This window comes from Tamandua tetradactyla, chromosome 1 (genome assembly GCF_023851605.1).
Source record: "Tamandua tetradactyla isolate mTamTet1 chromosome 1, mTamTet1.pri, whole genome shotgun sequence".
NCBI classification, from domain to species: Eukaryota; Metazoa; Chordata; class Mammalia; order Pilosa; family Myrmecophagidae; genus Tamandua; species Tamandua tetradactyla.
Window position 1 is genome coordinate 175,518,697 of NC_135327.1, and position 12,424 is coordinate 175,531,120.

The 12,424-nt window shown below is 35.8% G+C and overlaps 1 protein-coding gene across 7 annotated transcripts in view; it reads left to right on the forward strand.

Annotated features, from left to right (window-relative positions):
- Positions 1 to 12,424, forward strand: part of EXOC4 (exocyst complex component 4) — a 970,332-nt gene that overhangs the window by 107,147 nt on the left and 850,761 nt on the right. The gene's annotated exons all lie outside the window — the stretch shown is intronic.

Here is a 12,424-nt window from a genome sequence, read left to right on the forward strand (position 1 = left end):
TAGGAAGTCGGTATATTTTAAGCCTTAACTTCCCTTTCTCTCTCCCCACCCCATCCCTTGGTAACCTATATTCTAGTTTCTGAATATGAGTCTCAGTTATTCTATAAGGAATAACTTATGGGCTCACAGTTTTCAGTCTAGGAGAAGTCCAAAATCAAGATATCAGCAAGTCAGTGCTTTCTCCCTATGACTATAGTGCTTTCGGACTGGCCTCCAGTGATCCTTGGATCCTTGACTTCTCTGTCAAATAGCAGTGCACACGATGGTATCTTCTCCTTTCTCTTTTGGGTTCCATTGACTTCTAGCTTCTGGCTGCTCCCCATGGCTTTTTCTTCTTCTTTTTTTTTTTTTTTGATATTTTTATTCTCATTCATTCTTTATACCTGCATGGTACCTTGTTGTGTGGATTTACCATAGTTTATTAAACCACTTTCCTATGTATGAATATTTAGGTTGTTTTTAATATTTTGCCATTAAAAGCAAACAAATAAAAAATTCCATAGAGGGGTTCCAGAGCAGATTGGAGCTGGCAGAGGAAAAAAAATCAGCAAACTTGAAGATAAGAGGATTGAAATTGGGAAGCAGAAAGGAAAAGGATGAGAAGTAAAAAATCTCCTTCTTCTGCCTTCTTTTGACAGCCTCTGAATTTCCTCTTTTTATAAACCCTCCATTTATGAGGATTAAGTCCTACCCTCATTCTATTTGACCACACAGTAACTACTAATAAGACTTATTTACAAATAGTTCCATACCCACTGGAACTAGGATTAAGATTTGAATATGTCTTTTGTTGGATACATTACTCAATCCCCAACAGTTTCATTTGCTATGTTTTTTTCTCTACAAGCTATGTATTCTTTGCTCTTTAAATTATCCAAAATTTTTTAGTGTAGGAAGGTTTGTATTTTTCTTTGAATGGTTGCCTTTATGTACATATCTTTTTAAAAGGCTCTATTCCTTTGTTTTCTTATAGCCTTTGTTGCTTGGTTTAGCAGTATTTTTTGGTATCCTTTAATTTCTGTTTGTTTCCTGTGTTACACTCAATAAACATATTTTTCTTATGTCTTTTTCTTTTCCCCATTTTAAGTGACATTATTTTTACTTTTTATTACTTTTGTATAGTTGTCTTCCGTCCTCATGCCTACGTTTAGTCTTAAATCTACATTTAAATTTTTAAAATGCCCATTATCAGTCATAAAATTTTCCCATTCACCTCTTGATTCATTGAAGCTCATCATCCAGTAGATTGCTTAAGAAGGGCTTGAGAATTCCCTCAGTTGCAAACTTTTTTTCCCCATAACTTTGGTACTTGAAAGAAATTCCTTTGTTCACACTTCCATTCTTCTAGGTTTTTAAAAAATGCTGCTCCATTATTGCCTTCCTTTTTATGTTGCTTTTGAAAGTTCTGAAGCTTGTATGTTATTAGATCTTTTTGCCTGTAGACCTTCAGTATTTTTTATCTTAAAAATTGTTCTGCGAGCATTTTTTATCTTAGAAATTTAGTTGTTCTACTAGGATATGTCTTGGGGTTTGATAATTTTAGGTTAATTTCCCCAGATACCCAATAAGATCTTCAATTTCTGGATTTAAAAAATTCAGCAAATTGTTTTAGCTTATAGAATACTTTTTACTTTTCTTCTTCATCACTGTTATTTTTTCTTTGCCTGTCTTCCATTTCTGCTACTTTCTCTTTGATATTTTTACTTCTTATCTCCTTTTTATTCTGTATTATGAGTCCTTGAATTTCTTCAATACTCCTTAAAAGATTTTCATTTGAGTCTCTTCTCCCTTGGGCATTTGTAATTCATTCTTCATATTTCAGGTAGTGTGTCTTTTTCTTCCATTTCCTTTTTGAGTCTAATCAATTCTCTTTTTGTCCCTTCCTGTTTGTTTTTCTGGTCTGGGTCTTTTTCTGAATTTCTGTTTCAAGGTGGCTTTTCATATCACACATTCATGTTTGATTACTTTAATTTCCATTTTGAGTGTTGTCTTCTAGTTTTCTCGTGCATTATGGTAGTTTTGTTGGAGAGAATTTGATGTGTGTTGGGTTTTCTGGTTTTTGTAATAACTCTGTATGGTACTGTTCATTTTTATGTTATTCAGGTGTTTTACAGAATTCCTAGTTCATTGGCTCCCTCTTCTGTCAGTTTAGCCAAGTCCAGATACTGTAGTTGATTTTTTTTTGGTGGTAGTGTTAGAAAGGTTGTGTGTCCTTCACTTTTGGGTTCTCTTTTTTTTAAAAACTTTTTTTTATTAATTAAAAAAAATTAACAAATGAAACATTTAGATATCATTCCATTCTACATATACAATCAGTAATTCTTAATATCATCACATAGTTGCATATTCATCATTTCTTAGTACATTTGCATCGATTTAGAAAAAGAAATAAAAAGACAACAGAAAAAGAAATAAAATGATAATAGGGAAAAAAAAGACTATGCATATCATACCATACCCCTTACCCCTCGCTTTCATTTACCACTAGCATTTCAAACTGAATTTATTTTAACATTTGTTCCCCCTATTATTTATTTTTATTCCATATGTTCTACTCTTCTGTTGATATAGTAGCTAAAAGGAGCATCAGACATAAGGTTTTCACATTCACAGAGTCTCATTGTGAAAGCTATATCATTGTTCAATCATCATCAAGAAACATGGCTACTGGAACACAGCACTACATTTTCAGGCAATTCACTTTTGGGTTCTCTTGTCTTGTAGGACCCTGACTTTTTCATTTTTGCTGTTTTCTTTCATCTTCAAATGGCCAAAGGGCATTTCATTCTTCTTTTTTGTCTTGTTTTCCCCTCAGAAACTGTTTCAAAACCTGTTCTTTAAATTGTTTCCACTTTTAAGACCCTTCTCTATAGTATGTACTCTGATGTGCTAGGCACTCAGAATGCTTTTCTTAGTATTCTGAAATTTAAGATTGACTTTGTTGGTGGTTTAAGATCAACCTTAGATTAGTCACTAAGTTCCCTCTTCCCTCTTTATTATTTTTTACAGTCTGTCTTTGTTTGTGTAAAAGCCTGTGGCCAAACCAGGTTGCGACAGGAGCATGAGAGATCACTTGCTGGGATTAGGTTTATTTTTTATTTTTATTTACAGTTGTTTTGAATTGGGCAATTTCTGTCATCTGTTTATGCTGAGATTTTGTTTTTTATGCAGCTTTTATTTTGTTTTGGAGAAAGTATTGAGAGATGGGGATCTGGGCAGACACCACTGTCTTCAGCAGCCTGTAAGTTTCCAAAGCTGGAAATTTTAAAAGTACATTTTTGTTTTTTACTATTTTTCTTCTTTTTGAGTTTTGAGGCCATTGTATCTCATGTAATATCCATGACTTTGGGAGATAGGCAATATTATCTCCACTTTACGGATGAAGAAAATGAGGTCCAACAAGATTAAGTGACTTGAGGGAATCACACAAGTAGAAAGTGCTAGAGATGATAATTAAACATAAAAATGCCTGACACTGAGCACTTTTTCTTTTCTTTTTTTTTTTTCATCATGCTGTCTCTCTGGGCAATTGCACTTAAAAAAAATACAGTAACAAAGGACTGGAACCCAGTACTTTTAGTGAATATCAATATAAATCTATCAGTTTGCCCTAGTCTCTTCTGTTATTCTTGCTCCTTATAATTTTAATAGCCTCTTTGCACTGCCTTCTTCTCTTTTACTTTCAAAGATGTATAGCCCTTTCTCTAAATGAGGTAATACATATCAGATGCTGTCCCGTGTGAAAATGATTGAGCAGTTAGATGTTAGTGTTTTTGTTTTGTTTTTAAAATTTTTGTCCTAGTAAGCTTTTTATTCTACCTCTCCCTACGAACCATCATTTCCCCTTGGCCCTCCTTAACATATGGAAGGAACAGTGTGTAATTATTGTACTTTATAACACATGGCAATGTGAGTTTTCTCTCTGCCTCTGAATTGGAATTACTTCTGTATTGCAGACCAAGGCATAGATAGTCTTGGTCTGTGTGACCAAGAGGCTGTGTGAACTCCTAGGTTCATTTAAATGATAGCACCAAATGTCAGTTGGCAAGAGCTTTTATCAGCCTCCTTTCTGGTGTGGAATGTAATAGTGTGCAGGGTTTTCTTTAATATAACTTAATCTACACCTTAGGGGTGCTTAGTTAACATTTTTGAAGTACCTTATTCAGGAATTCACACCCCAGGGGAAGTTAGTGAACATCTGAAAGACCCTCATCAAGATTCTATACTCAAGAGACAACCAGTGCATCAGATTTGCTCTCTCTGTTTCCACCAGTGGGTACATTAATTATGATAAAACATATTAGTACTTTTTCATTGGTAAAATGAATGGTATTTAAGATATGTGGTTGACCTAGTACCTCCACTGGACATGAATGAATGATAAGATTTTGGTGGGGCCAGTAACCTTACACTGGTCTAGAGCTCCATTTAATCCTGTGGTTGCAGCCCTCAATGAAGGATTGAGTTGGCTGACCTGATTACTGGAGCACATTTAGTCTGAATTACCTCACCTGAGCCAAATCCTACCTACCTCTGCTGGCTTCTCCACCCAGAACTCTGTAGACTCACACTTTGGCTCCACTTACTGTATTTCTTGACCTCAGAAAACTTAGTCTTAACTTTGAGCCAAACTCTTTCTTTTTAGTTTTTCAAATTATATTTTATGTATGATTGTGTTTTGAGCATACTTGGTACCTTAAGAATATGAAGTTATAGTGCCATGTTGATCAGTAGCACTTTATTTTTTAATCATGTACAGTCCATTCAACATTTACAATCAGTGGCTCTCAGTATAGTCACAGAGTTGTGTTTTCATCATCACAATCAATTTTAGAATATTTTCATTGCTTCAAAAAGAAAAATCCCATGATCTTTATATCCCCTATTATTGACCCTTAGCATAAGTCTTATACCTTTTTTACTATTGATGGAACAATATTATATTACTTTGAATGGTAGTCATAGTTTGCATTTGGTGTATTTTTTCCCATATACCACCTTATTATTAACACCTTGTAATAGGGACATACAGTTATTCTAGTCCATGGAAGAACATTTTATTTGTATTATTACTCTCTAAGTTATTTAATCCTGTGTTTTATCCCATAACTTTCTGTGCTGGTTTGAAATGATGGATGGACCCTAGAAAAGCCATGTTTTAATCAAAATCCCATTTTGTAAGGGCAGGATAATCCCTGTTCAATACGGCATGTTTGAATCTGTAATTAGATCATCTCCCTGAAGTTGTAACCCAATCAAGAGTGGTTAAACTGGGTTAGGTGACAACATGTCTCCACTTATTTGGGTGGGTCTTGATAAGTTTCCTATAAAAGAGGAAACATTTTGGAGAATGATGGAGATTCGGAGAGAGCAGAGAATGCTGCAGCACCACAAAGCAGAGAGTCCATCAGCTAGCACTTTGGAGATGAAGAAGGAAAATGCCTCCTGGGGAGCTTCATGAAACAGGAAACCAGGAGAAGAAGCTAGCAGAGGATGCCGTGTTCACCATGTGCCTTCTCGGATGAGAGAGAAACCCTGAACTTCATCGGCCTTCTTGAACCAAGGTATCTTTCCCTAGATGCCTTTGATTGGACATTTCTATAGACTTGCTTTAATTGGGACATTTTCTTGGCCTTAGGACTGTAAACTAGCAACTTATTAAATTCCCATTTTTAAAAACCATTCCGTTTCTGTTATACTGCATTCCATTAGCTAGAAAACTCGAACACTTTCCTTCTAGTCACAATGACCCTAAACTTCCTCTTTCAACCACAGTCACACACATCTTTCAGTGTTGTTAATTACATTGGTAATAATGTGCTGCCCTCACCTCTATCCATTTCCAAACATTTACAGTTAACCTCATTAAAAATTCTACACAAGTTAAATGTTTAGCTCCCTATTCTTTACCCTCATTCTATCTTCTGGTAACCATTTTTCTAAATATTAACTTTGCATATCTTATTTAGTTCCTAATTAGTGAGCTCATAGAATATTTGTCCTTTTGTGCCTGGCTGATTTCATTCAACCTAATATCCTCAGTGTTCATCAGTGGTGCCACATGCATCAGGACTTCATTTTCCCTTATAGCTGAATAATGTTACATCATAAGTATATACCGCATTTTGTTTATTCATTCATTAGGTGATAGACACATGGGTTATTTCCTTCTTTTGGCAGTTGAGAAAATGCTGCTGTGAACATCAGTGTGCAAATGTCTGTTTGCATCCCTGCTTCCAGTTCTGGGTTGTGGCAGGATTGCTGTATCATATGGTAGTACTATACTTTGCTTTCTGAGGAACTGCTACACAATCTTTCACAGCAGTTGAACCATTCTCCATTCCCCCCAAGCAGTGAATAAGTGTTCCGTTTCTCCAGCACTTGTAGTTTACTGTTTAATAATGGCCATAAATGTGCGGGTCTGTTTCTGAACTCTCAGTTTGGTTCCGTTGATCAACATGTCTATTTTTATGCCAGTTCCATGCTTTTTTTTTTTTTTTTTTTTTTAATGTGGGGAGGCACTGGGAATCAAACCTGGGTCTTCAGCATGGCAGGCGAGAATTCTGCCACTGAGCCACCATGGTCCACTCTCCGTGCCATTTTGACCAGTGTAGCTTTGTATTATGCTTTGAAGTCAGGAGTGTGAGCCCTCCAACTTCGTTTTTCTATTCCAAGCTGCCTTGGCTGTTCAGGTCCCCTTACCTTTCCAAATAAATTTGATAGTTAGCTTCTCCATTAACTTCAAAATAGTTTATTGGATTTCTTATTGGGATTGTGTTGATTCTTTAAATCAGTTTGTGTAGAATTGACATCTTAATGATATTTAGTTTTCTAATCCGTGAACATGGAATGACCTTCCATTTTATTTAGGTTATCTTTGATTTCTTTTAACAATATAGTATAGTATTCTGAATACAGGTCCTTTACATCCTTGATTAAATTTATTCCTAGACATTTGATTCTTTTAGTTGCTATTATAAAGGGAATTATTTTCTTAATGTGCTCCTCAGAGTGCTCGTTACTAGTGTATAGAACCACTACTGCTTTTTGCTTGTTGATCTTGTATCCTCCCACTTTGCTAAACTTGTTTATTAGCTCTGGTAGCTTTGCTGTAGATTTTTCAGGACTTTCTATATATAGGATGCTGCCGTCTGCAATTACGGAGAGTTTTACTTCTTCCTTTCCAATTTGGATGCCTTTTATTTCTTTTCCTTGCCTAATTGCTTTAGCTGAAACCTCTAGCACAATGTTGATTAGCAGCAATGAAAGTGGGCATCCTTGTCTTCCACATCTTAGAGGGAAAGTTTTCAGTCTTTCACCACTGACTGTTTATGTTAGCTGTGGGTTTTTCATATATACTCTTTATTGTGTTGAACTTTCCTTCTATTCCTATCTTTCAAAGTGTTTTTATCAAGAAAGGGTGTTGGATTTTTGTCAGATGCCTTTTCTGCATGAATATAGATGACCATGTTGGTTTTACCCTTTGGTTTGTTAAGTCGCGTATTGTATGAGTTGATTTTTTTGTGTTGAACCACACTTGTATAACTGGGATAAAAGCCCCTTGATCAACATGGTGTGCAATTCTTTTAATGTGCTGTTAGATTTGAATTGCATGTATATTGTTGAGGCTTTGTTATTCATTAGACAAATTGGTTTGTAATTTTCCCTTCTAGTAGCATCTTTATCTGGCTTTGGTATTAGGGTGATCTTCCTTTATAAAATGAAATAGGTACTGTTTCCTCCTCTTAGTTTTTTTGAAGAGTTTGAGTGGGATTGTATTTAATTCTTCTTGGAATGATTAGTAGAATTGACCTGTGAAGCCATCTGGTCCTGGTCTTCTTTGTTGGGAGATTTTGATGACCATTTTGGTCTCTTTAATTGAGATTGGTTTGTTGAGATATTCTGTTTCTCCTAGAGTCAGGGTAGTTTGTTCATGTTTCTAAGAAATTCTCCATTTCATCTAAGTTGTGTAATTTGTTGGCATTCAGTTGTATATAGTGTCATCTTATGATTTTTTTTTCTTATTTCTGTGGGATAGGTAGTAATGCCCCCCATTTTATTTCTGATTTTATTTATTTGCGTCTTCTTTGTCATTATAGCTAAGGGTTTGTCATTTTGTTTGTTTGCTTAATTGCTGCTCTAATCTTTATTTCTTCCTGTCTGCTTGCTTTGGGATTAGATTGCTCTTCTTTTTTTGTTCCTCCAGGTTTGTAGTTAGGGCTTTGATTTTTGTTCTCTCTCTCTTTTTTTAACGTAATTGTTTAGGGATTAAATTTCCCTCTCAACACAGCCTTCGCTGGATTCCATGAGTTTTGATATGTTGTGTTCTCATTTTCATTTGCATTGAGATATTTACTGATTTGTCTTATAATTTTTCTTTGACCTACTGATTGATTAAGAGTGTGTTGTTTAACCTCTATGTGTTTGTGATTTTTCTAGTTCTCTGACTGTTACTGATTTTCAGTTTCATTCCATTATGATTGGAGAAAGTGCTTTATATAATTTCAGCTTTTAAAGTTCTTGGAAGCCTTTTGTGACCCAACATGGGGTCTATATCCTGCTGTTTTAGGGTGCAGTGTTCTGTATATGTCTTAGGTGTAGCTCATCTATCTTATTATTCATGTTTCCTGTTTACTTATTGATCCCTTGTTTAGATATTCTGTTTATTAGTGAGAGTGGTGTATTCAAGTCTCCAACTGTTTTAGACACATCTGGTTCTCCCTTCAGTTGTCCCGATGTTTGCCTTATGTATTTTTAGATACCTTGATTAGGTGCATAGATAGTGTTATTTCTTCTTGGTGGATCGTCCCTTTTATTAATAAATAGTGTCCTTTTTCTCTTATCAAAATTTTGCATTTAAAGTCTAATTTGTCCTTTATTAGTATAGCTGTTCCAGCTATTTTTCAGTCACTGTTTGCATGGAATGTCTTTTTCTGTCTTTTTCTAGCTTTTGAGTTTCAACCTATTTGTGTCTTTTGATCTAAGGTGAGTCTCTTGTAGACAGCGTATAGATGGATCATATATTTTTTTTCCCTTCTGCGAAGCTGTCTTTTGATTGAGGAGTTTAATCCATTAACCTTCAGTGTTATTATAAAGCAGTACTTACTTTAACAATTTTATCCTTTGGTTTTTGTATGTCATATGTTGTTTTTACCTCTCTTTTTACCCTTTTAGTTACTCATAGTAATAATTTTCATTTCTGCACTCTTCTTGAAGCCTCTCTCTCCTGTATTTTCTTTTTAGGCTGCAGAACTCCCTTTGATATTTCTTGTATCAGGTCTCTTGTTAACGAACTCTCTTAGCTCTTATGTGTGAATATTTTAAATTTTTACTTATTTTTGAAGAACAGTTTTGCTGAATCAACAGTACTTGGCTGAAAATTTTTCTCTTTCAGGATCTTAAATATATATCACTCCCTTTTAAACTCTGACGAGAAATCTGCACTTATTCTTTTGAGAGTCCCTTGTATGTGATAGATCACTTTTCTCAGTACTTTTAGAAGTCTCACTGTATCTTTGGCAGTTGGCAGTCTGATTAGTATATGTATCTGAGTTCGTCTATTTGGATTTATTCTGTTCAGAGTATGTTGCAGTTTTGGGTATGCATATTTATGTCTTTTATAAGAGTTGGGAAGTTTTTGGCTATTATTAACTCAAATATTCTTTCTGTGCTTTTCCCTTTTCTTCTCCTCCCAGGACATCCACTATATGTGTGTTTGTACATTTTGCATTGTCATTCAATTCCAAGACACTGCTAAATTTTTTCCTAGTCTTTTCTATGTCTGTTCTTTTGTCTATTTGATTTCAGATGTCCTGTCTTCTAGATCACTGATCCTTTCTTCTGAGTTTTCAAGTCTGTGTTGTGTGCCTCTAGAATATTTAAAAACTCATCTTTCATTCCCATTAGTTATGTTATTTTTCTTTCGTGCTTTCAAATTCTTATTTTTACTCACCCAGTGTGCTGGTTTGAATCTCTCATGCCCCAGAAAAGCCAGGTTCTTTAATACTGATTCAGTGATGTTGGGTGGGATCTTTTAAGTTGTTTCCATGGAGGTGTGAGCCACCCATTCAAGGTAGAGTTGCTTACTGGATCCTTAAGGAGGGAACCATTTTGAGAAAAAGCTTCAGAGCTGACATATACACAGACCTTTGGAAATGCAGAAAGAAAAGACCTCTGGGGAAGTTGTTTGAAATGAGAAGCCTGGAGAGAAAGGTAGCAGACATTACCATGTAACTTCTCAGCTGACAGTGAAACCCCAAATGTCATTGGCCCTTTCTTGAATCAAGGTATCTTTTTCTGGATGCTTTAGTTTGAACGTTTTTATGGCCTTAGAACTGTAAACTTGTGACTTAATAAATTATAAAAGCCAACCAATTTCTGGTATATTGTAATTCTTGCAGCATTAACAAACTAAAATGTCCAGTGTCTTCTTAATATCCTTTATCTCTTTAACCATATTTCCTTTCATGTCCTTATATTGGTTTAGGAGATTTGTTTGAACATCTTGATTAGTACTAAATTCTATATCCTCTGTCTTTTTTAAATTGCTCCTTTGACTGGGCCATATCTTCCTGTTTCTTAGTATGGTCTGTGATTTTGTTTTGCTGCTGTCTGGGCATCTGATTATCTTCATGAGGTTGTTCTTAAGGTCATTTTCTCTTTTCTAGAGTTTTGTTGTTGATTGGGTTTGTATTAAGTCTCTTTTTTGACGCTAATTCCCAGCTAGGACAGGGCCAAGGACTCATGCTGTGGTACAGGCCAGTTCCAGTCGGTCCTCAGAGGGTCAGGAAAGAAGCCAATAAGCCTTTATTTCTGTTCCCCAAGGGTGCTCTCTTTTGGCTTGCTCAGCAGATCGTGTTCTTCACTGAGTGCTCTTTGATGAAGGTGTGCTTTCCTGGCTTGCCTAGCAGATTGTGTTCTTTGGCAACCTATTTCCTACAATCCTAAGAAGGAGGGTTTCTTTGAGCTCTTTGTCCATTCCATTTCTGAATTGTTGAAAACAATGGCCTGGTTGGCCCCTGTTCAGGCTGAACCATAGTAGCTAGACCCAGTGGTCTAAGTGTACCAGCTTATAACTGGGTCATTACTGGGCTGTGTCTCCCTCTGTTTTGGGAAGAGGGCTTTCGTTGTCCTCCCATTCCACAGCAGCCTGCTAGGGAGGGACCAGGCAGGTTGGAAAAACTGTTTGACTCTTGTTGGGGATGGGTGCCAGGTAACTTAGCCAGGTGAGTTATTCACAGTTTTCCAGTGCAGTTTCTCAGGTTTTTTGTCCTCCTCTTCTCTGGATGCTATGCAGTATTCCCCTGCTCTTTGAAGTTGTTTTAGACAGTGTCTGCCTGTCTAGGAGGTGTTTTTGTGAAAGGAGTAGCCCTGCAACTCTATTCAGCCACCTTCCCAGGAGTCTTCTATAGTTTATTTATTTATTTTTTATTAATTAAAGAAAAAAAAAAGAAATTAACCCAACATTTAGAAATCATTCCATTCTACATATGCAATCAGTAATTCTTAATATCATCACATAGATGCATGATCATCATTTCTTAGTACATTTGCATCGATTTAGAAGAACTAGCAAAACAACAGAAAAAGATATAGAATGTTAATATAGAGAAAAAAATAAAATAATAATACTAGTACAAAAAAAAAGACAAACAAACAAACAGACAGACAAAAAAAAAACCTATAGCTCAGATGCAGCTTCATTCAGTGTTTTAACATGATTACTTTACAATTAGGTATTATTGTGCTGTCCATTTTTGAGTTTTTGTATCTAGTCCTGTTGCACAGTCTGTATCCCTTCAGCTCCAATCACCCATTATCTTACCCTGTTTCTAACTCCTGCTGGACTCTGTTACCAATGACATATTCCAAGTTTATTCTCAAATGTCGGTTCACATCAGTGGGACCATACAGTATTTGTCCTTTAGTTTTTGGCTAGACTCACTCAGCATAATGTTCTCTAGGTCCATCCATGTTATTACATGCTTCATAAGTTTAGTCTGTCTTAAAGCTGCATAATATTCCATCGTATGTATATACCACAGTTTGTTTAGCCACTCGTCTGTTGATGGACATTTTGGCTGTTTCCATCTCTTTGCAATTGTAAATAACGCTGCTATAAACATTGGTGTGCAAATGTCCATTTGAGTTTTTGCCCTTAATTCCTTTGAGTAGATTCCCAGCAATGGTATTGCTGGGTCATATGGCAATTCTATATTCAGCTTTTTAAGGAACCGCCGAGCTGCCTTCCACAGTGGTTGCACCATTTGACATTCCCACCAACAGTGGATAAGTGTGCCTCTTTCTCCGCATCCTCTCCAGCACTTGTCATTTTCTGTTTTGTTGATAATGGCTATTCTGGTGGGTGTGAGATGGTATCTCATTGTGGTTTTGATTTGCATTTCTCTAATGGCCAGGGACATTG